This window comes from Lygodium microphyllum, chromosome 4 (assembly GCF_053477565.2).
Source record: "Lygodium microphyllum isolate KBCC chromosome 4, Lygodium_microphyllum_v1.1.10, whole genome shotgun sequence".
Classification (NCBI taxonomy): domain Eukaryota; kingdom Viridiplantae; phylum Streptophyta; class Polypodiopsida; order Schizaeales; family Lygodiaceae; genus Lygodium; species Lygodium microphyllum.
In genome coordinates, this window is record NC_141138.1 from 57,174,765 (window position 1) to 57,199,667 (window position 24,903).

General features: G+C 40.7%; 1 pseudogene; it reads left to right on the forward strand.

Annotated features, from left to right (window-relative positions):
- Positions 1 to 18,727: 18,727 nt before the first annotated feature.
- On the forward strand, positions 18,728 to 21,486 carry LOC148037075 (dammaradiene synthase pseudogene; annotated as a pseudogene).
- The last annotated feature ends 3,417 nt before the right edge of the window (positions 21,487 to 24,903 follow it).

A 24,903-nucleotide genomic window follows, 5' to 3' on the forward strand; every position in this document is an offset into this window, starting at 1 on the left:
TTGAGGTGTGAAAACCACCCAAAAGTTGTACATGAGATTTGTTACTTTGTACATACTTTGGCGTAGACGTTGTGCTTTGCTTTGCTTGAACATTTTTCTTTCAGTTGGTTCATGTTCAATTTTACAGAAGAGACAAGCGCTGTTTGGGATTGAATCTGATATTTGGTATAAACAAATTAGAAGGAGAACGAGTTCTAGATCTGCAATGAGTATGGTTTTTCCGAGCTTCACAAGTTGTTTGCTTATGCTGGAGATGCAAATGGTATCAACAAGGGAGTTTAAGAAGACCAGTGAATTTTCAGATGAACATGAGGCTCATGTGTTATCCTTGATCATGGAACCACTGCTTGCCAAAATTCATTAGCACTATTGTTCATGTACTCAGCTGAGTGGATTTTACAGAACAGAAAAGTTTGAACCTTTGACATGCATTCAATATGCTTACATACACATGTGATGCTAAAATTGTGCTTTTCTTCCGAGCGGGAACACTTTCGATTGAAGTTCTTTGGCATTACAGCTCGCGGCTACTTTGGGCCTATTCTTCCTTGGTGCTTTTCTAATTCTAGAGGGAAGCTAATTTGAGAAAAAAAAAGGGGAAAAGAAAACACGAAAAGAAGAGGAAAAAGAGGGGATTTTTGAAAAGCTAAAGAAGGAGGGAAAAAGGGGAACAGAGGATACGAATGAGGAAAAGAAGGGGAGCTATTTTGAAAGGAAGAAGAGGTATTTTGGGAGGGAGGAACGCGGCAGAAAAAGAAAATGAGGACCGTGAGTTCGTGGCTTGTGAGGGAAAAAGACCACAGTGGCGGTCTGTACATGTTATTCGAGAGCGCGTCTTGAAGAGGATTGTGTCGTCGAAAGCCTAACATGCTGAAGGAACTGTAATAATAATGGATAGGGGAATCGACTGCGGTGAAAGAAGGGAACAGGTGGAGGATCGGCAGGTCATTATCCTGGGAGACGACTTTCCTAGCTCTCGGAAGCTTCTATGACGCATCTTCCATGTCGATCACCTTTGTTACCTGGGAGTGTATCTTCAAACTGATTTATGGGAAACGTATTCATTCCTTTTAAATAACAGTGAAACAGAATCTCCGTCATCGTAAAGAGGAGCATAAAAGGGTGTTTTCTTCCTCACTCAGAGGACATAATGGCAGTAATAGTTTGAATATGGCAGAATTATACAAGCTGAATTGGACGATGACAGTAAGAAGCGACTAAAGGTGACAGTGCTGGACGCAGAGGGCTGAATGACTGCGGCATATGTATTCTGATACGAGATGACAAACTCGAGCCATCATCTTCAGCTTCGGTTTCCCCTTTGTAATTCTGGACGGACTGATGATCTCTATTGCTGCTGTGGAGGACGAAGATTGAACGGAGATAAAAGGATTAATCCATGAAGTTCAGAGAGGGGCAGATGGGGAACTTCGACTTCCAGAGCCGCACGAATTAAAACCTGAACTGAAAATCGTCATCTGGAGTGCAAACAAAGGGCTAAAACGAATCGTTATTGCATCGATGAGATACAAATCCCGTTCCGATGCAGATTTCATTCTATGATACTACGATGACAGAAAAATCGATAGTGTCTGTACCCTGAATCTGCCAGTTCCTGAGTGACAGGACACACAATCTTGTACTCTCATCATGAAAAATCTGGCACTAGCAATGAACTTCTCCAACTTGAATATCTCAAGCCCTCTTTACCAGTGAGCCTTCTCTTTTATCCAAAACAAAAACATTAGCCAGTCTCCAGTTGCTTTTAAGCTTCAGAAGAATGTTCCTAAGAGCTGTTTCATGCGCCTTTCTAATGGGATTCTTGCACCTGGAGAGACTCTCATGGCAATTGTGATAAAATTCATTGAATTATTGGAGCTGGTCAGGAGAAGAATTGCAAGGACAGTTCACGATAGACAGTCTGAAGATCAAACCAGAAACAGAGTTTACTCCTAAACTGTTTGTAAAGCAGAAAGAGTATGTTGTAATAAAATGGGACCAGCAAGTGGTTTAATTGAATCCACAAGGTGATTATGAAGACATTGAGATTATAAATGATGACATCATGCAGGGCATAAGACATGAAATCACCCTTAAACCTGTTTATGGAGAAGCAATTATCTTACGCTGTCAGCCCAATCTTGTTCTTTTGAGAGAGTTTCTTTTACCCCAATGTGTTTTCCCTCAGTCCGTTGACACTGACTTTAGTGCTACATTCATGACACATACTAGCTGAGCTATCAGTTGAAGAAGAGTCTATTTTGAGGATATTCTCTTGAAGACTGGATGACATATCTGATGCTCTTGTATTCTGATTTATAACATAAAGTGGTTTTCTTGCGAGGATTGATTCTTTGGGTTGATCCATCTTGTTACTTGTACTTGAACCAAAAATTGTGATACACTTAAACCCTGGCATCATATTCGTCTTGATTATTTGATTTGCTTGATCTTTCATCTTGGAATTTCTCAAGAACCTCTGTGGTTACGACATTGCTTTCACAAACCCTTCGACAACATTGTGACAATTTCAATAGTGTGACGCTAGCTAGCAACCCCAACTATCATGCTAGATCCAAACACATAGAAGTTCATTACCATCTTATCAAGAAGATAGTACTTGCTTGAAAGATTGATCTACTCCAAATCACTTTTGGTAAAGAGAAGTTTGTGCATTTCAGGGAGCTACTTCGAGTATAGTAGTTAGCTTGAGCTTAAGAGAGAGTGTTGAGAATCAAGCTTGTGATCAGTATCACCCACATGACCAACCTTATCTAGACATTTTTCATCTTAGCTATCACTCTACATGTGTGTTGTAATAACTGAGTCGATCAGACTCAACCATGGTTAGTGGTACAGTCACTTAGTGACCTAGTGTGTTTATCAGTTATGTGTAATTAGACTTTAGTAAGCATTATGGAATAATGAGAAGAAGAGAACAATGAGAGTTCACTACTCTCTGTTATAGCTCCATATCTTTGTCTCTCTCTCTCTCCCTCTGAATCTTGAACATCTTGGACATTTTCCTATTCGGGGCATCCTCATTTTGTCTATGCAGTTGTTCATGTAGTGGTATTGCCTCTCCTACTCTCAAGTATGTGGGAGAGACTAGTATAATCATGGTTAAGAGTTCATTGATCATATCCTCAATGATACCTTCAGCATCTTACAAGTGAGCTTATGCTTCTTTTATCCATTCCTTGACCTTATCCACAACCATTAGCTACTGATTGGGGTGAAGGTACTCTCCAACCTTAGCGCTTCCCTTTTCTCTCATCTTAGGAGCAAATGTTTCTACTTCACCATCAGTGATCTATTTTCATTTGCTAATATGGTCTTAATCTGTCTTGAGCATTATTTTTGTCTCACTCCTCTTTTCCCTCCTTTGTTACCTCTTTTTTCCCATAGAGGATGCATCTAGATTGCTAAGTCCAAGTAATGAGATATCAGCCTACTTTGTTTGGGCTCGTGTTCTGAAATTTAGGGGGATAGGTGTGCCATTGTTGTCAAGTGCCTTGACACAAAAGAGTCTGAGCGACACAGATGGCACGATTGACAAAATAGTGAAGGATTCTCACATAGGGCAATCGATGAATAGGTATGTGACTCTGCATTTGGGACACCTCAAGTTGGCTTTCTCGCTATTTACTTACTCCTTTTTAGGACAACAAGATGAGATATGCTTTCAATGGTCACACGCCTAACAAGATATGGGCTCATGGTTCTGAGCTCCTCCTAGGACTCTACCTCTTTCTCTACCTAAGGCTATGATCAGCACATGCCTATAGTCCATCAATATGGGATTACCCTCATCGTCATAAGAGATGTAAGGATTCACATGAGTATTTCTCTAATGGTTTCTTCACAAAGTGCAATAGAGTATCCCTTGGTGAATGGGTCACAATAGGTCCAGGTAGTCGAGGGATTCCCATTGGGTTGATGTCTATCCTCAAAGCAGTTGGCTTTGAATCGTTAGATGTAGGTAGAGCCAAAGGGGCTCCCCTTTCGAATCATGGCTGTCTAATTTCTAGATTGTATGACTAAATATAAGGTTGTTAGTAAGGCAACAGTCTTGGTAATCTCAAAAGTGCATGGTGTCATGCCTGAATCTTCTGCAATCGGCACAAAACCGTGATCTGGGATTAGGTTATTCAAATGGCAGGTGGTTCGCTCCACAGTGCACACACTGCAGGTGAGATCATACTGCCCTTTATATTAACTCCTGCAGTCTAGCTAGCTCCCCGAATTTAGATCAACTATAGCTTGGGTTTGGTTGACACTCTTTCCTTTTTCTTGTTCATTGGGGGTTGCTCGTTTGCTAAGTGTTGTGGTTCTCTCAGCGTTTCTAAGTGTGTTGCTCCCTTGTTGTGTAGCTTGAGAGCTCCTCTTCCTAAGCAAGTTAACCAATCGTATGGCCTGCTCAAAGACTCTTGCAAGCACATCCCTTTGCACATTTGAGTTGCTCACTAGGAACTTATAGAGTTCTTTGTTGTGGATCCCATTAATAAATATGGTAGAGACCGATCTCTTATTGGGTTGCTTAGTTGTATATATCCTCTTATAGAGACTCCTCACATGTGTGATGTAGTCTCGTATGTCCGCTTTGTCTTTTTGGCTGACATTCATCAACTTAACAATAAGGTTTTCAGAGTATCCTACCTTCAAGAATCTCTTGATAAAGAGATCCTTCCATTGGGTGAAATTATTTTGTTCGTCAGCATTGTTTAGACTAGTAAACCAAGTTCATACCTTGTCTCCCAAGCAAAGACCGAATGCTTATGTTCGTTAAGTGGAGTTCATGAGATTATTAGCCTCACACACCTGCTCAAACTCCTCGACAAAGTTGTAGGGATCATGGCCTGCTTGGTATTTATCAATTTTCTTTGCAAATATAAGTATTTTCATAAGGGTACCTCACTTTGCTCAACACTAGTGTTGTCTAGCAATCTTTTCCTGGGTAGCTCCCTCATTGTGAGGTCGGCTTATAAGACTCTCTCCCTATCAGCATTGCCTCATGTTCTATTCCTACCTGAGATGGCTAGAATCTATGAACCTCATTGAGCTCTCTCTCCTATCACAACCTCTAAGCCCTTTGCTGATGCCAGGAGGCATATTCCACGCCACGGTGGATTCCGTGAGGTTTTACAGTGGATTCCGTAAACTTAGATGACCGGGGCTCACACGCAAAGAGGATTTTTTGTGCGAGAAGTTGATGGGGACGCCTGTCCTTTTCGGGCGTTTCATTAATTTAGTGTGTACATGGGTGATTCCATAGCGGGTGATTCCGCAAAATGCATATTAAATTAATAAACGTTTATGAGTTTAGAGTGCGCACTCGTAATAAATTAAGGTTAGGATTTATTTCTAACCAGTTGATTTATTTATGTAGCTGAAGACTGCTAGGTATTCACTTTTGTCGGTTTAATTGTATTATTTTACTAACGATTGTGAATGCTTCAGTTGATGTGTAGAGATAGCAGCAGTGGCGGAGGAAAGCATTGGAGTCTAGCGGGTTTTCGACTCTTGGATTAGATTTTGATAGGCGCCACGCCTATATTTTGATTATGTCTATAGAGACATCGATTATTTATTATTATATTGTATGCGCTTATGCGCCTGGATATGTTATTTTTATTTGGACATTGAGATTGGGCGTGCCAGACTCTTTGGGCACCGTCCATTAGCTTTATTTTCCTATTTTTGGTAGAAAGCAAACTCAAAAGCTAAAAGCTTGTCATATTTTTGTAATTGGGCTATTTTTGAGCAAAAAGATTGGAAATATACATTAAATACATGCTTTGTGAAGCGCTCACACAAGGCATGGGGGAGATTCAACCCAATTTGTCTCTTGTCTCATGTCGTGCTTGCTTTTACATTGATTTTTGTGCTAAAAAGTAGAGAACTTTGTTCTTGGGGATCTACGCACCAGTGGTATCAGAGCGGAGCAGAGATCAAGGGCTTCCAATCGCTACCAATCTCGGGCGAAGGCGTAGCTCCAGGAACAAACGGCCTCTACAGTCAATCTCGTCGCGAACCGTCGATACAGGCAGACTTCTGGCGATCAAGAACCCCTATTTCCACTGTCAGATCGCGAAGGACCACTCTCTGTCGGCGGAGGACCACTCAAACACTTCCTTCATGAAGTCGTGGAGTTACAGATAAGATCTTTCCTAATCAAGTTTAGTTTGAGCTTAAAGCTTAGTCTTAAGCTTAAGAAACTTTAAAAAGCTTCAAATCGTCAATCGACTGGCAAGAAGATACCTCCGAAAATTGCGCGCAGTGAAAACGGCCCCCCCCCGCTCCACGAAATCACGACGTGCTGTCCTCTTTCTTAAGCTTATTAGCTTAAGCTTAACTAATTAAGCTTAAGTCATCAAGCTACTCTCAAGTCAGACAAGGCAGAGAAGTCTGCAAACTCTCGGTCACGCACTCCAGAAGTCAAGTTCAGCAAGTCACTTGGAATCAAGTCCTGCTAGTCCTGCAAATCGGCTAAGTCCAGCAAGTCAACAACCCTGCAAGTCTGTTAAGTCTGCAACTCTGCAAGTCAGACTAAATCAGAACTGACTAACGCTCGAAACTCCTAGAAGACTTGTTCGTTTGCAAAAACTCAGAACTGGAAAGTTGTTCGCAGCAAGCTGTTTTACCTATCTACAAGTTCGTTGAAGTACTTTCAGCAAACGGAGACAGAAATATTTCAGAATTTCTGAAAATTGAAGAAGAAAATACCCAAAAATACATAGCCTTGTAACCCCAAATTTGAGCTACGCTCATCCCGCTAATTGATTTTGAGTGAGAAAGGTTTGTTGAGTTTTACAGGATGACTACCCCACATATGGATGATCCTATGGCTGAAGACGATCTACCCGAGCCTACCATGGAACAAAAGCTGGATCTTATCATGCTACAATTGGACGAAGAGCGAAGAGCTAGGCAAGCCTTGCAAGCGCAATTGACAAAGCTACAAGGAGCGTCCACTGATAAAGAAGAACCGCAAGCTGAAGATTTGATACGCCGTACCATCGACGCCACTCTTGAAGCACAAACCATTCGCAAGGAATCCAAGATAAGTAAACGAAGTTTCAAGTTTCGCACTTTCAATGGCATAAGAGAAGGAAAGACTGTTTTATCATTCATTAGCCAGTTTGATGACTATTTCCATGAGGAAACTTATCCTGAGAAAGATAAAATCAAGTGTGTTACTAATCATCTGATAGATAGAGCATCACTTTGGTGGACTGTCGTCCGCAAGAGCATAGAATGTCCTGCTACATGGGAAGATTTCAAGAAGAAGTTCATGCAAAATTTCCTTCCACCACAATTTCATGAGAAGGCAATCAAGCAATGGGATTTACTTCAACAACGCGACCGTGAGCCTATTCCACAGTATACAGAGCGTTTTTGGAATGCACTCTTACAGCTACGCATGCTTGAAGACGTACCAGAGACGACACATAAGCGGAAGTACATGTCTGGACTTCTTGGACATTACTACGCTGAGGTGAATATGTTCAAGCCTGCTACCCTTGAAGACGCCATCTCCTTAGCTCACGACACTGAAGATAAGTTACGTGGAAGAGATCGACGACCACAACCATTCCAAGCAAATGGTAATTATGGATCTAAACAATTCAATTCAAATTTCAGAAGGTTTAATCCAGGTCGTTTTTCATCACCATCTTTCCGCAAGAATTGGCCTAAACCACCTGCATTACCATCCACTGTCAATCCAAATCCTAAGCCTATCCAACAAGCAAATCCAAATATACCCAGACTCCCAGCCATTGCAAATAATGTGACCAAAGCCAAGCCTATCGTATGCTACAAGTGTCACCAGCCAGGCCATCTCGCAGCAAATTGTCATTCAAAGAAGCCATCAGCACATATCAACTACCTTGGAGCTATGGACGAGGACGAGCATGAGGATATGCCGGATTTCACTGAAGAAGAAGATGATCCTACTACTACTTCCGACACTTTACCAGGTATGCCTACTTTACATTCATTGTTGACTATGAAATGTATGGTGCATGGAAAAGAAAGAATTATATTACATGATGACGGTAGTACGCATGATTTTATTTCAGCAAAATTGGTAAAGGAATTGAAATTGCATACAGTACCTACGCATTATCGCATAAAAGCTGCATTTTTAGGCACTAGGTACAATGGCACACAAGAAGTTCAAGATCTAGAAATTCAAATTGGTCCATATATTGAAAGAAGAAATTGCTTAGTTGTCCCATTACAGTCTAGCGACATTATCCTAGGAATGCCATGGAGACACCAACATAATCCTAATATAGATTATTCCACACACACAATGAATATTAATTTTCAAGGAAAATCTATTACATTATTTGGTATGCATGCATCTCATATGTTTCCACTGCTTTCGCATACTCAAGCAAAACGTGCACTACGCAAGAATACTAAATCATATCTCATTTGGGTGAATGAATTACACGCAAAAGAAACTCATATGCACCCTAGACATAAGGAATTTCTTGCATATTTTAAGGACTGTTTTGCAGAAGACCTACCACCAGGTTTACCTCCATCACGTCCAGAAGACCATAAGATTGACCTAATACCTGGCACACAACCACCTTGCAAAGCCCCATATAGGCACAATCAAATAGAGCAAAAAGAAATCCAGACTCAAGTAGAAGAATTACTAAATAGAGGTTTAATTCGACCTAGCAGTTCTCCATTCGGTGCACCTGTGCTCTTAGTCAAGAAAAAGAATAATACTTATCGGATGTGTATTGACTACCGAGCATTAAACAAGATCACTGTAAAGAATAGGTATCCTATACCTAGAGTTGACGACCTTATGGACAAACTGCAAGGATCTTCTATATTTAGTAAAATTGACCTTAAATCTGGATATCATCAGGTGAGGTTAGATAGATCCGACATATTTAAGACTGCATTCAGGACACAGTTTGGCCATTACGAATTCTTAGTTATGCCATTCGGATTAACTAATGCACCTGCTACTTTCAGTAGAATGATGAACCGTATTTTTCTAAAATATCAATATTGTGTGATTGTTTTCTTTGATGATATTTTAGTATTCAGTCAAAGTGAAAAAGAGCATTATGAGCATTTATCATTAGTTTTTCAATTACTGAAAGAAAATCAATTGTTTGCAAATCCTGACAAGAGTGAATTCTTTAAGACAGAAATAGAATATCTAGGTCATATTGTATCAAAAGAAGGAATAAAAGTTGATCCTAAGAAAATTGACGCAATATTGCATTGGCCTATTCCTAAAAATGTACATGAATTACGCTCATTCCTTGGTCTTGCTAGTTTCTATAGGAAGTTTGTACGTAATTTCTCATTACTTGCTTTACCACTGACCAAACTTCTTAAGAAAGGCATTGTTTATCAATGGACTGAAAACCAGCAGAAATCCTTTGATTTACTTAAACATGCATTGACCAATGCCCCTGTCCTACAATTGCCTGACTTTAACAGACCATTCTTTTTAGTTGTGACTGATGCTAGCGGATCAGGAATAGGAGCCGTGCTAATGCAAGACAACCATCCAATAGCATATTCTAGTTCTAAGCTGAAACCCTCTGAGCTTAAATATTCCACTTATGACAAGGAACTCTTAGCAGTTGTTCAAGCATTGAAACAATGGAAGCATTATTTAATGGGTTCAGAATTCATGATAAAGACCGACCAGCAAAGCATTAGACATCTACTTAGCCAACCCCAAATTTCTGACCGTCATATCAAATGGGCTTCATTTATTCAAAGTTTCCATCCTATCATTCAATACCAACCTGGAAAAGAAAATGTAGTTGCCGATGCATTAAGTAGAAGACCTGCAATTCATAACATTTCTATCATATCTTTTGATTCTTTGATTGCTATGAAAGACACATATCACCAGGATATTACTTTTCATTCTGATTGGCAAAAATTAGTTCAAAATAATTTCATTCCTGTTGATTCATTGTCATATAATGATGGATTCATGTTCTTTGAAAAGAGACTGTGTGTTACTATTCCATTCCGATCTTTTGTTTTGAATGAAATTCATTGTCCCCCATATCAAGGTCATAGAGGTATCATTTCTACATTACGCATGTTAACTGAAGATTTTTATTGGCCGCATATGGATGCAGATGTGTCTAATTTTGTTTCTGAATGTTTGATTTGTCAAAGAATAAAAAGACATCATGGTAAACAGTATGGGTTATTAATGCCTTTATCTATTCCATCTAAACCTTGGGAACATATATCTATGGATTTCATTACTGGCTTACCAAATACTAAATCTAACCATGACATGATTTGGACAATTGTAGATAGATTTAGTAAGCAAGCATATTTCATTGCATGTAAGAAAACTTTAACAGCATCACAAGCAGCACAGTTATTTTTGAAAACTATTTTTACTAACCATGGATTGCCGAAAGTGATTATTTCAGATAGAGATTCTAGATTTTGTAATAATTTTTGGATTACACTGTTTGCAAATCTAGGCACAAAGATTGATTTCTCATCTGCATTTCATCCAGAAACAAATGGACAAACAGAAGCCACAAATAGCACTATTTTAGATCTTTTACGTGCATACACTATCTCTAAACCTCAAACATGGGATACTCATTTGCATTTATTACAGTTTGCTTACAACAATACACCGCGCACATCTACAAAGAAAGCACCTTTTGAAGTTATTTATGGACATAGATTATCTACACCTGTTGCATCTTTGTCTAATAGAATACAAAGTGCCGATGATATTGCTGTTATGCATAACACTATTTTTGATGAAGTAAAGGATATGATTGCTAAAGCCCAACAATCATATACCAAACAAGCCAACAAGAAAAGACAAGACATGAATTTCAAAGTTGATGATTATGTTTGGCTTAGAATAGAAAAGCGTAGACTGCAAAGTGTAGATAAACATCCAGTTGTCAAATTAGCCCCTAGATTCTACGGACCATTTAGAATCATTCATAAGATTAATGACAATGCATTCAAGTTAGAATTGCCATCTCATTGGAAAATTCATAATACATTTCATATTAGTTTATTGAGACCATTTAGAGGACAATTACCTATCCACCCTGTATATGAAAACCCACCTTTACTAGAAGAAGAGACTGAAATACTTGAACCAGAAGCCATTATAGACACTGACTACATGACCACTAGAACTGGCCGAAGGTATTCTAGATATCTAGTGAAATTTAAGAACCATCCTGTAGAGGAAGCACAATGGATGCACGCTAGAGACCTAAATGCTTTCCCCACTCTGTTAGCTCCACATTGAGCTAATAGCAATTGAGGTCAATTGCTATCCCACCCCGGGGGTATGATGCCAGGAGGCATATTCCACGCCACGGTGGATTCCGTGAGGTTTTACGGTGGATTCCGTAAACTTAGATGACCGGGGCTCATACGCAAAGAGGATTTTTTGTGCGAGAAGTTGATGGGGACGCCTGTCCTTTTCGGGCGTTTCATTAATTTAGTGTGTACATGGGTGATTCCATAGCGGGTGGTTCCGCAAAATGCATATTAAATTAATAAACGTTTATGAGTTTAGAGTGCGCACTCGTAATAAATTAAGGTTAGGATTTATTTTCAACCAGTTGATTTATTTATGTAGCTGAAGACTGCTAGGTATTCACTTTTGTCGGTTTAATTGTATTATTTTACTAACGATTGTGAATGCTTCAGTTGATGTGTAGAGATAGCAGCAGTGGCGGAGGAAAGCATTGGAGTCTAGCGGGTTTTCGACTCTTGGATTAGATTTTGATAGGCGCCACACCTATATTTTGATTATGTCTATAGAGACATCGATTATTTATTATTATTTTGTATGCGCTTATGCGCCTGGATATGTTATTTTTATTTGGACATTGAGATTGGGCGTGCCAGACTCTTTGGGCACCGTCCATTAGCTTTATTTTCCTATTTTTGGTAGAAAGCAAACTCAAAAGCTAAAAGCTTGTCATATTTTTGTAATTGGGCTATTTTTGAGAAAAAAGATTGGAAATATACATTAAATACATGCTTTGTGAAGCGCTCACACAAGGCATGGGGGAGATTCAACCCAATTTGTCTCTTGTCTCATGTCGTGCTTGCTTTTACATTGATTTTTGTGCTAAAAAGTAGAGAACTTTGTTCTTGGGGACCTTTGGGAATTCACTACGTGAGCTACCTGCGTCCGATCTGCGCACCATTTGCTCCTAGCTATAACTTGCAATGAGCTGCAATGCTATTGGTCTTCCATGATGTGCTATCCTTGTCAACCAATCGTACTGTGTAACAAGTCGCCAAATGTCATCGAGGTACCCTACCATGTTAAGGTCAAGGTCAAGGTTGAGATCGTTCTCATTCGTGTTGGCGCCTGTCATGATGGTTGTCTCCCGACCTCCTAGTGCTTCTATGAGGTCAACTAGGCCAGCTAAAGATGTGCCTCTAATCTTGGCTAGTCCTTTCTTCCCTCAATATTCTAATGTTTTTTTTTTCCCTAGATATTTTTTATTGGTGTCTTGGGCCACTTCTCTCATTTCCAGAATTACACTCCTACGAGTGGGTTCATTTTTAGCTTAATCTCTCTTAGTGTGTTCCTTGTTAATCCAAACACTTATACACTAGAGTAATGCAACTCAATGTGAGTTATGTGAAATCAAGCTTTTCATCTTTCACATACGCTTAAGTGTCTACAATGCATAGTGTAACATTTGATGAAGTCAACTACATCCAATCAGTTTCATGCCATTGCAACCTTTTCTAGTGGATTTTGATTACTCTTAGTAGACCACTTTGGGTCCTTGATGGGTTGTTATAGGTGGTCTGACGGGTGTTAAGCCGAGTGGGTCAACTTAAGTCTCTATCTAAGGTAGCAGCTGAAGGCCAATTATTTTAATCACTCCTAAACTGCTACGTCAAGGTTTTTGAGTGCAAACAACTCTATGATCTCACATGTGTTGGGGTCCAAATTCCAACCTGCTTGGTGGACAATTGTGGTAATAGGCCCTAACAGATCTTAAAATGATAGAAAACAATCAAAAATAGGATTCTAAACAACTTTTCTGAGTCCAAGACTCGACCATCCGAGTGGGCTCCTAAATGTAAGTGGCTATCCAAGTGATTAAACTCAAACTCGGAAGAGACACTCCTATCTGAGCATCTAAGTGGCCATCCAAGGTTGAGGATTCGATCGTCCGAGGCCCAAATTTGGTGTGAGTCTGAGTGGTTAGACTCTTGTCTGAGTCAACATCCGAGTGGACTTAAGTCACTCGAATGTCTAAGCCTGGTCGACTATCCAAGGCATGTGATCGCCATTAGATTGACGCATGAAAACATGTCGAATGGCACAACTATTCATTTTTATGATTTAATGATCAATGCCCAATGTACCCAAGGTTTTGAATCAATGCAACAATCATCCATAAGGACTTAGAGCATACATGAAATGCGTGAATGTGTCAATGCGGAAGATTTTTTGGTGTTACTGCCTCTGGACATGTACTACCTATCCCCCACAATAGCTCTCTCAATCTCATAGTATGCAAATGAGCTCTCTTTTCCCCTTTTTCACCTTTTGTGTTCTATCTTTCTCCCCTTACACACTATTTTTCTTCCTAGATATTTTAAAAAACATTTCTTTCTTCCCCTATTTCCTTATTTCATGGTTATACAGAGGGTTATCTTTTCCTTATTTCCTAGGTCTTAATGTCTAAAATCTTATCAAAATACACTTCTCCTACTCTAACTAATGCACAGAAAGCTTTCTAAACCTAAATAAATCCACAAGAGAGATCTAATGGCCTCCGACTCCCTCACTTTCTACCTAAATCCAATTGTCATTTTGGGGACACTCTTACTTTGTCACTCAATTTGGAGTGCATAAGCACTCAAGCTTCAATCTGTTAGTCTTGGCAATGAAACCAAAATGTCATCACTCTCGCGAGCAAACCTAGCAAGTCCCACAGACCGCTTATTGCTTTAAGCGTTTCAAGCAGAGAGCTATGGCTACCTGTCACATAGCCATATGTACTCTTCCACACCCAAATGTAGCGAGCTTACCTTTCAATCCGATCAAGTATCTCCTTCCACAAATCAGTTGATAGCTCCACGACTCAAGATGCACCCTCGAGTGAGCTCCATCTCCAAGCTTCGAGCTTTGACCTCCATAGCCATGTGCGCAAGAAGGAAGAAGAAAAGAAGATGAATATGAAGAGAGGAGAAGAAGAGCTTCTCCACGGCCCCTCACTCTCCCTCTCTCATACTCCCTCTCATGCACAAGAAGGAAGCAAGAGCAAGACACAAGAAGAGAACAAGCTTGGCCACACGCAAGAATGAGCTTCTTCATTCATTTTTTGACTTTTATACCTACCCTATTCCCTCCTTGGTTAGCCATCCCCTTCTTGGTCCAGTCCTCTACTCTTTCCTTCTCCTTCTTATTAGTGTGGCCCTCAATCCATACCTCTCATTCTTTACAACTTGCACATGAGAGAGCTCATTGCTCTTTTACAAAATGAATTGCAATGCACGTGACAATTTTCTTGCTAACATATTAAAGTGTGTTTACTATTATGTGCTTCATTTCACATTTGAGACTTTTCCCTGCACTTCATGTCTTCAGATTTTTTTGAGCGTGCCTATGTCCTCTGTCTTCCTCGTACCTTGGGACTATCTTTCATTTTTTATTTTTCAACTTTTCCATCTTGGTCTTCAAAGCGCGTAACAGTTAAGAGATTTAAAGGCAAACTGAATTAAATTCCATAGTTTTATAAATCCTTTGGAGCAATTCATTTTCTCACTATAAATCAATGCAATAGAAATAGTTTTGTAGAAAAGAATTGGAGCAATTTCTCATTGTACATCAATGAAATCAATTTTTAAATGTGTTTATGTCGTATTGGACTTGTTTTTTAAAGAGTATTCACTAATTTATATATTCACTTATGGGGATCACGTGTGTTTAATACTTTCGTATGACCCCCATGATGATTACTATAGTACTATACATTTTCATCAATAATTGTTTTGTTTCATCAAAACTACTTATTTCAACATGTCAATAGTATAAATAAGCCTCTATCTATGTGGGTATGTCTATCTAAAGGAGAAGTAGAGTATAAATGATGCTACAATGTATGAACTGGTTGTCATATGACAATTTTTTTGCTCTATTTCTTAAGACAGCCATGCTAACACATTCAAACGATATTCTAATGCAATGTCATTGTAATGCTAACATCAATATCAATGGTGAATTGCATCACATGTTGTAAATTCTTCAAACTTTCTCGAATAGTGTTTAGATATTACATATATCCATGAGTACAATTTAAGGTAGCATCACATATTCGTAGTTGCCTATATAAATTGAATAGAAATAAAGATCTAGACATGATATTTGCATGTACAATTCGTATAAAAAGAAGAAAATATATTAATATTGTAATTATTTTTACATCAAATAGTGTCTTAGCATGGTATCATTGTAGAGCTATGATGAGAGTACAAATATAATTAGTTTCTTAAAAGAGGCAACTTCTTTAAGCAATTACCCTTGCACCACACTAGACACCATCTCTGCTTTTGGAGCCTCAAAAGCACTTCCCAAAGCCATTGAGATCATGATTCTTCCATGTACGTATGTGCAAAAAATGTATCTCATTAACTCCTCAATAAGGATAATATTGTTGGCATTCAGGGTGATACTTGAGACACATAACACCTTTGAAAGTGCTTTGAGAATCTTGAGTTGGACGCAAGTGGTAGGGGTGAACTTGATGTGAACCATAGCAATGTATCGAGGGGAGATACACCCTATGTATTGAGCTAGGGTGGCATGTCTTTTGAATGCCCCTTGACACACCTATATACTAGCAAACTCATCTATATCGAGCATAACTTACATATTTCTAAGAAAAAATATCAATAAAAATTCATTAAATTAAGCAAAAATACACACAAGAGCAACCAAATTTACCTATTGTGCTTCATTAGTCTTAACCTTGGTTTCTTTGGTTAGGTCCATGCTGGAATTTGAATTATTTGTTGTGCTAAGGGTAGTACCTAAGATGCAAGATTGGAGAATCTCATTGCATCCACCCTAGTGCAAATAGCTTCAAATTCTTCTACCCCAATTACACGTTTCTTGGAGGTGCCAATTGCAACTATTAGGGCATCAATTGTACCTTCCAACTCTTCAACCTTGGGAGATGAGGCAAGAACCAACAATGTTAACATGGTATCCCAAGAAAACTCACATTCTATTGCTAGCATGGAGAATGCCTCGTCCTCCCATACACAACATCTCCTCCACATGGTAGAGAAAGACAAACATTCTAAGACTTCTTCATAACCCTAGAGAGCCACTTTGCAAAGCCTTCATCTTCATTGATATACATCAAGGGGTTGAGGAAGAGGACTCTTAGGCACATAATGGTAGATAAACTCTACACACTAAGAAAAGATTTAGAACTAAGGCTAGAGGGCTATGTTGTACATGAAAGAGGCATTTAAGGTATGCATGGAATGCCAAATAAGTTGCTTTCTACTAAGAGAAAGTGATCACATATTGTTTCTTTATTTTTAAAGCAATATTTTGCTATCAAGTAGTCTAAGAAGCTATTCCAGTCACGGCTAAGTTCGCTAAAGAGAATATTACTTTTAAAATAGGTTTTAAACATTTAAGGAAGTCGATACGACTGTAAGAGGACAATGTAAATCCTATACAATATGTTAATTTAGTATTTGCTTGCATTATTTCGAAAGATTGCAAGTTGCAAAGCCCATTTCAAATATCTAATATGATTAGGTTCTAGTCCACTTCATCGTGATTTTTGACTTGAAAGTCTATTCTTCACCTAGCCACAATTGAAAGCGGAAAGACTCGCCTATTATCATCTCATTAACTCTCATGTAAAGCCAAATAAAGCAACGATACTATTTTGTGGATTCTCTATTGCTTTACTCAAACATGGTCTATCTTTTCCCTTGGGAGGGTTCACTATAACCTACATATTACGTGTGTTGAGAGTTTATTTATAAATAGCTTGATATATATATATATTCTTGGAATAAAACCATATCACTTTATATTGAATATGTAAATAACTATTTTATATTATATCTTTTTACATATAAATATAATATTTAAAAAATCCAATATGTTGAACCCACATGATACCTCCCCCCCCCCCCCCCCCCCCCCAAGGCACTCACACACCCACCCCTCAATCTTTTTCCACACATGGAAAATATATTATCGTATATATGCTTATATAATAGATAAAGTGTATATGCTTATATAGATAGATATGGTGAGTATAGAGATATGAGCCAAAAAAACGCGTTGGAGTTTTCAATGTGTAAGGTAGAATTTGATCGTCTGCGTAGAATTGGATTGTATGCCAACATCACACGAATTAATGGAGCACTGTTGGAAAATCATATTTGCAAGTTGGATACGTTGAGATTGTTTTAGGAAGAGCAGGTTGATAAGAAGGGGTCCAATCTCATCAAAAGGCAATGCGATGATTCCGATGCGAGCATGATATGAAGCACCAAAGGTCCAGTGGGATTTTCCCACCGTGAGCTGTGCAACATGCAACTCGTTAAGTTTCCGTCCCACGAGAGGCAAGAAATTTCAGAACACACAAGCTTGCCCCTGAATGTTTGTTAGAATGTGACGACTCGCCAGTAAGTAGCAAAGACCAATTCTCCATACCAAACTAAGTGCATTGTGGGACGTTGCTAGCTCCTGGTGTCAGTGTCCTTGGAGAGTCACTGTTGACCAAATAAATGCAAGCAGTACTCCTCACGCAGCGTTCATCAATAAATATTACCTTTCAATATCTAAACTTTGTGGAAGCTTTTAATCAAAATACCTTAACAATGATAAAATTCTGATCCATATTCTCTAGAAGGGCTAGTCCATATTCTCCTAAAGGTCTCTCTATGATCTTGCCCTTCCACTTGAGGTCACTTTTCAAAATATGGCCTTCGAATGATGTGTGCAATCAATATTACCTTTCAAGATCTAAACTTTGTGCAAGCTTTTAATCAAAATCACTTAACAACGATAAAATTCTAATTCATGTGTAAGACAACTTTTCCATTCAATTTATAGTATACATATTCGATTTAATCAACTCTATATTATGAATCATTGATATAACCTTTACTATCAGCCTCGATGAATTTCAAGCTATCCCAAGTAGGGTAGATTGCATCCCAATCTACCTCTCTTGGATCTCGTGTGCCATTGTAAGAAAGAAACATAAGCTTCTTAACATTCTCTAAGCTCAATCGATTGCAGTCTTTTGACTTGACACGGTTCATCTTGGAGAATACCCTTTCACAATTGATTGTGCTTGCCTTAGTAACTAGGAATTGGGCAATTAGATCAATAAATTTATTTATAATATAATATACTAATTTTTAAGAAAAAAAATGCCTTCAAATACAATGCTAGAAATTTTTTTGCAATATTTTGGGATTCTCCAACAGGCCAATAATGACCCAGGGGCCAGGGCCCAGAAGGGTTGTGAAACCTTCAGAAATGAACCTTGGACACTGCGACTGTGTTTTTACCGAAAGGGTTGACGATTATTAACTCTGAAAAGACGGGTGACCAACTCCAACGACCAGATGCGGTGAGAGTTGATGCTGCAACGCGCTCCATGCATTCATCAAATTACGTGCCTCTTCTCCTACAAATACCCATCTAGTCTGTCGAAGAATGAAGATCATCGGCTTTGAACAGGCTCACTGCCTACAACAATTAGCAGTTAGCACTGAGCAGCCTCAGCCATCATAGTTCACCTGGACGTTCACCCTGTTCGTGCACAATCGCCGCCTCTGTATAGAAATGCCGCACTTCATACCCTGTTCGTGAATAATGCGTAAGCCGGAATTACTGTTAGAACTTCCATTATCTCATCGCTTTGTCTAATCACTTGTAGGAGGAACTCTTGAAGCAGCCATGCAGCACTTACCCTATAGTCAGGACCTAATTAGCGGCCTGCGGAATGATGAGTTCGAAGCGGAGGTGGATGGCACCAGGAGGTCAGCAGACATAACGATTATGTCGTCCCGGCTGGAGCAGACGATCAAGCAGAGCCAAGAGTTCCTACTGTCTCTGCAGTACCCGGAAGGCTACTGGTGGGGGGAGCTGGAGAGCAACGTCACCATAACGGCGGAAACTGTGCTCCTGTACAAGATACTGGGTGTGCAAGAGGACCAATATCCCAAGGAGAAGATGGAGAGATACCTAAGGAAACGGCAGCGCGATCACGGGGGATGGGAGCTGTTCTATGAGGGCGGTGGCGAATTGAGCGTCACAGCGGAGGCTTACATAGCCCTGCGTCTCCTAGGCGTGCGTAAGGCGGATCCGGCTCTGAAGAGAGCTCTCCGGTTCATTCTGGAGAGAGGGGGGATCACGAAGACGCGCATCTTCACCAAGCTGTGCCTGGCGCTATTGGGGTGCTTCGACTGGACGGGGATACCCTCCCTCCCGGTGTGGTTCATGCTGCTGCCCAGCTGCTTCCTGACAAGCATCTACGAGATGTCCAGCTGGGCGCGGGCAAGCACTGTCCCTCTGATGGTGGTGTTCGATAAGAAGCCCGTGTTCTCGGAGGTGGTGGCTCCCCAGGCCTTCGACGAGCTGTATGCGGAAGGGCGGAAGAACGCGCCGACATACGCGAAGTTCGAGGGCAAGTGGACGGACGTCTTCTTGGCAGTCGACCGGGCCTTCAAGGTGGCCGAGAAGCTGAACGTGGTGCCCTTCAGGCGGTGGGGGCTGCGGAAAGCCGAGAGATGGGTCCTGGAGAGGCAGGAGGACACCGGCGGCTGGGCGGGCATCTTACCGGCCATGTTCTACTCTCTGCTCTGCATGAAGACGCTAGGGTACGAGCTCACGGATCCGGTCATGCAGCGCGGCTTCAAGGCCCTGCGGAACTTCGCCATGGAGACGAAAGAGGAGTACTGGGTGCAAGCGTGCGTGTCGCCCGTGTGGGACACGGCCCTGGTGGTGCGCGCCCTGGTGGAGTCCGGGCTGGCGCCGGACCACCCGGCGCTGCAGCGGGCGGGGGAGTGGCTGCTGCAGAAGCAGATCACGCAGCCGGGCGACTGGACCTTCAAGAACGCGGCCATGCCGGGCAGCGGCGGATGGGCCTTCGAGTTCGTGAACCGCTGGTACCCGGACGTGGACGACAGCGCGGTCGTCGTCATGGCCCTGCAGGCCCTCCGCCTGCCACCCCACCGCGAGCCCGTCAAGGAAGGCGCCATATCCCGCGCCGTCAAGTGGATCGCCTCCATGCAGTGCAAGACCGGTGGCTGGGGCGCCTTCGACAAAAACAACGACCAGGACTGGCTCAACGCCACCCCCTACGGCGACCTCAAGGCCATGATCGACCCCAACACCTCCGACGTCACGGCCCGCGTGCTCGAGATGGTCGGCCGCATGAAGCCGCGCGAGCAGTACTGCACCTGCTTGCCCCTCCTCGACTCCATCAACAGAGGCATGGCTTATCTCAGGAAAGAGCAAGAGCCCGAAGGTTGCTGGTTCGGCCGATGGGGTGTGAACTACATCTACGGTACCTGCGGGGCGATGGTGGCGTTGTCCCTGGTGGACCCTTCCTCCCACCAGGAGGAGCTCTCGAAGGGGGCACAATGGCTGGTACAAGTGCAGAATGCGAGCAATAACGGTACCAGTACGTCGGTAGGCGATGGAGGATGGGGAGAGTCGTGCCATAGCTACGATGAACCTGCCCTAAAGGGCAAGGGGGATATCCCTAGCACGCCCTCTCAGACTGCCTGGGCACTCATGGGGTTAATGGCGGCCGGGGACACTTTGGGCAAGTACGAAGTGGATGCTATTGAGGATGGGATCAGCTACCTTATTCGAACCCAAAGGAGAGACGGGTCTTGGCACGAGCCTCACTTCACCGGCACTGGCTTTCCTGGCCATTTCTACATCCGCTATCACTTGTACGCTCAGCATTTCTCTCTCACTGCGCTCGCCCGCTACCATGCTCGTTTGCACGCCAAGCAAATCACATGGGCTGGATATGCTGATCGTCATTCTGACACTCAACCTAGCAATTAGCTCAATGCATCTCCTGCACTAGCTAAATTCTTCAGTTAGCAGCAGCTACTCGTATTCTATCCATTCAAAAGCTCGTCCAGTACACGGTCAAGGGGCCAATTGAGTATCATCTAACAATCCCTCCGTTATAGCGTTTTCTTCCAAGTGAGTTCTACAAATATCGTCCTCTAATAGGCAAACTTTTTACATCATACGGAGCTCAAAGCAAAAATATTAGGGTGTTTTGATATTTTTATCAAATGACTTCCGGTATAAACAAAGGGCTCTTATAAGAGTAACATTGAGGGGCTAATAGAGTGATACTAAGGATGCATTGCTTTAGGGCTTTGCAAAATCTAAAATACAAACAAACTTACATGGCTCAATTGTTTGGCTCATTTTAAGTTCATTTGTAATGTTTAAAAAAATTATATCATATTGTTAAGTAGCCAGAAAAGCAACATACTTTTTGCAAAATTGTCACTCAATTGGGGTGGATACATTTTCTTTTGGAGAGGTGTCACTTTCTTGGCCTCTTTATCCTATAAGGCAGAATGAAATAATGTGTGGTGAATTATCTTGAAAAATATGGTTTCATCTCTCATCGGACCAATCAAAATTCTTTTTATACGTGCTTTGAAAGATGATCTGGAATCGGTATATTGGCTTTGGAGTAAACTAACTCTTAGGCTAGTTACACACTGAGGGAAAAACCCCTTATCCACCCGAGAAAATGTAGAGTTGTATTGACATATGGCCAAAAACTATTAGTATTGCTTTTTCCTAGTCGTGATAGATTTGGATATGCGATTCTTCCCATCCAATATGCAAATGCACGTCCAAGGTCGAGAAGGAAAAAGATTCCACTCCTTAGTAAAAGAAAAGTTGGCATTAAATTTGCACTTTTCCCATTTGGATCTATAAACAAATAGATCCTAGTTTTGTGGATTTAGAAGTTGGGCAGTTAGAGAATTGGTGGTGATGTGTCATATAAAGGGATTACTTACAAATTGAATAAAAAAGGGTTGTCAAGCATTGCTATTAGAATACACATTGATCACTATAACATAATCGAAGTAGAGATGTTGGCACTCAATGTGTATTAGTGGGCATGTTTAACAACGTGATAGAAATTGTGCTTACACTAACAAGAGCCACAAAGTATTCACACATTTAAACGCATCTGAAGAGGCATATAATTTGGTTACCTCTAAATTGGCCTTCAAAATCATGACTATAAGCCTATCATCTATGAATTCATATGTCCATTTAAAGGAGTATTTATTGTTGTGTTTATAAATAAATTTAATTATGCATTGTTTAAAAGGGTATTAACAAGTAAGTTCATGTAAATATATTTATAAATATTCATAAGGTTTTTTTCTAGTTCAAGGAAAAGATGGAGGTACAATTTTTTCTCCTCTTATTTCAAAACTTTCTTGAGTAATGTGGATGTTTGTTGTTATTTCTTCTCTTTTTCTTCATAGTTATGTTACTTTAGGTCTCTATTTTGTTTGTTCTCACAAAACAAGGAATATGCAAATGAATTATATATAGGAAATGGTGCAAAGAAATATGTAGTTAATGTGGCCCATAAGTCATTTTTCTAGTTTAAGGAAGAGGATGATATACATTTTTTCCTTTTTCTCCTCCTTCAATTTCCAAATCACATATTTGAAATCCTAAATCTTAAACCTCAAATTCTAAACATTGAAATGAAACTACAAACCTTAAATCCTCTACCCTAGACTCCAAACTCTAGATCTTAAATCCCAAATATGAATCTCTAAATCATAAACTCTAAATCCTATACCATGAAAGTCAAATATTAAATCCAAAACCTTGAACTATAGACTACAAATCCTAAACCCTAGACTATGAAACCCTATTTAAGTCCAAACCCTAGATTCTAGATACGAAAAACCAATATTCAACCCACTAATTCTAAACCCCAAACCCTAAATCTCCAATCCTAAATCAGAAACTACAAATTCTAAACCCTAAATCATTGACTCTAAATGTTAAATCCTAGATCCCAAACCTTAGACCTTGAACCTTGCATGTCAATCTCTAAATCACAAATTCTAAACCCTAAATTCAAAATTCGAAACCATAAATCCTACACTCCAAACCCTAGATTCTACACCTTAAACCCTAAGCCGTTGACTTCACTACAAGGAAATGGGGTAATAGCAACAGCCATTTGCGATGCAAAAAAGCAGTATCGCTATTTGCATCGCTAATTCTATTAGCGTCGCAAATAGCGACGCTAATAGAGATGCCAGTTTGAGGAAAAAGTTTCGAAAACCCGAGCGTAACATTTGCCTAGGAAAACATTTGCGAGAAAGAATGAAAGAGAGAGCGAGAGAGCTAAAGCTTTGAGAGGGAGAGAGAAAGAAAGAAAGAAAGAAAGTTATATTAATGTCTTCTAAAGACCAAAACTGGCCTATGAGACAAACTGTGATACAACTAATGAGGTCCAGCTATCCAAAATAAAAGTGCTGAATGAAAAGCTAAAAACTAGAAACTGAAAATACGGTGCTGTGAGTGTGATAAGTGTCGTGTATGTGTATGTGAGTATGTAGCTCTGGTACTCCAGATAATGGCTACAAAAGGGGAACAAATGTCGGCTGTGATAGGGGAACAATTGTCGGCTGTGATAAAGTGGTGCGATGTGTATATGTAACAGATGTAGGGAGATATACTATCCTGGGATGTAGTAGCAGTCGTCGGAGTCGCTAATAGCAGGTGATCCCTCCTGGATGCAGGATGTGGTACATCGGCGGTGGAGAAAGAGCAAACTGGAGATCTGAGATCCAATGTATCGAGTGTCGTCGGATCTCAATCTGTGGTCGATGTAGATCAAGAATCCTCCGTATCTCCTGTCGGTGTGACTGTGGGGTTCGAAACCCACGGATCCTCGTGCAGCGTCGGGTACGCTGGTCCTCAGCCTGCTGTAGTGTGAGCCCGGAGGTCTGGCTGGAGGCTGGTACAGTAGCTCTCACTCTGTCTGTCTGAAAGAACTGTGTAATAGTCGTCTGGGTGGGCCCCTCTCTGACTGGGACCCGTTGTGTGCTCTGCTCTCTGATGTGCCATGCCTCTCCCAGAAAACGGCCAAATGATCTCTGATCCATATCAGTCATACATCCCTGAAGAGTGTGCAAGGGAGAAGGAAGGGAAGGTGCAAAGAGAAGGTACAAAGGGTTTCATCTTCAGGCCTTTGAGGTAGGTACATTGCCTCTTCTTGCTTTATTTTTGTGTTCTCTTGTTTTCTTTTTTTGTTTTTCTTTGCAAAGAGATACATGGAAAGAGAAAGAGAGGGAGGGAGGAAGGGAGGGAGAAAAATGAAGGGAGAGGAAGAGAGAAAGAGGGAGAGAAAGAAAACAAAGAGAAAGAGGAAGAGAGAAATGAGAGATGAAGGGAGGGAGAGAGGAAGATGAGTGAGAGAAACAATGAGAGAGAGAGGGGGGAGAAACAAAGAGAGAGGGAACGAAGAAAGAGAAATAGAGAGACAAAGAGAGGGGGAGAGAAATAGAGAGAGGGAGAGGGAAGGAAGAGAGGAGGAGGAGGTAGAAAAGAAGGGTGAGGTAAAGAGAGGAAGGAGAGTGAAAAGAAGAGAGAGAGAGGGAGCATTAGGGGAGTTTTGAGGTCTCGAAAATGCCCTATAAGAGATCCTAGAGAGAGAGAACAATTTACGAAATAAAATCATTTTATAGAATTTTTAAAAGGTTTATATTTTGGTAAGTTAAAATATCAAAATTCGTTAATAAGTCATTGTCGTGATATTCTCGTGGTCACATCAAACCTAGAAATCTAGG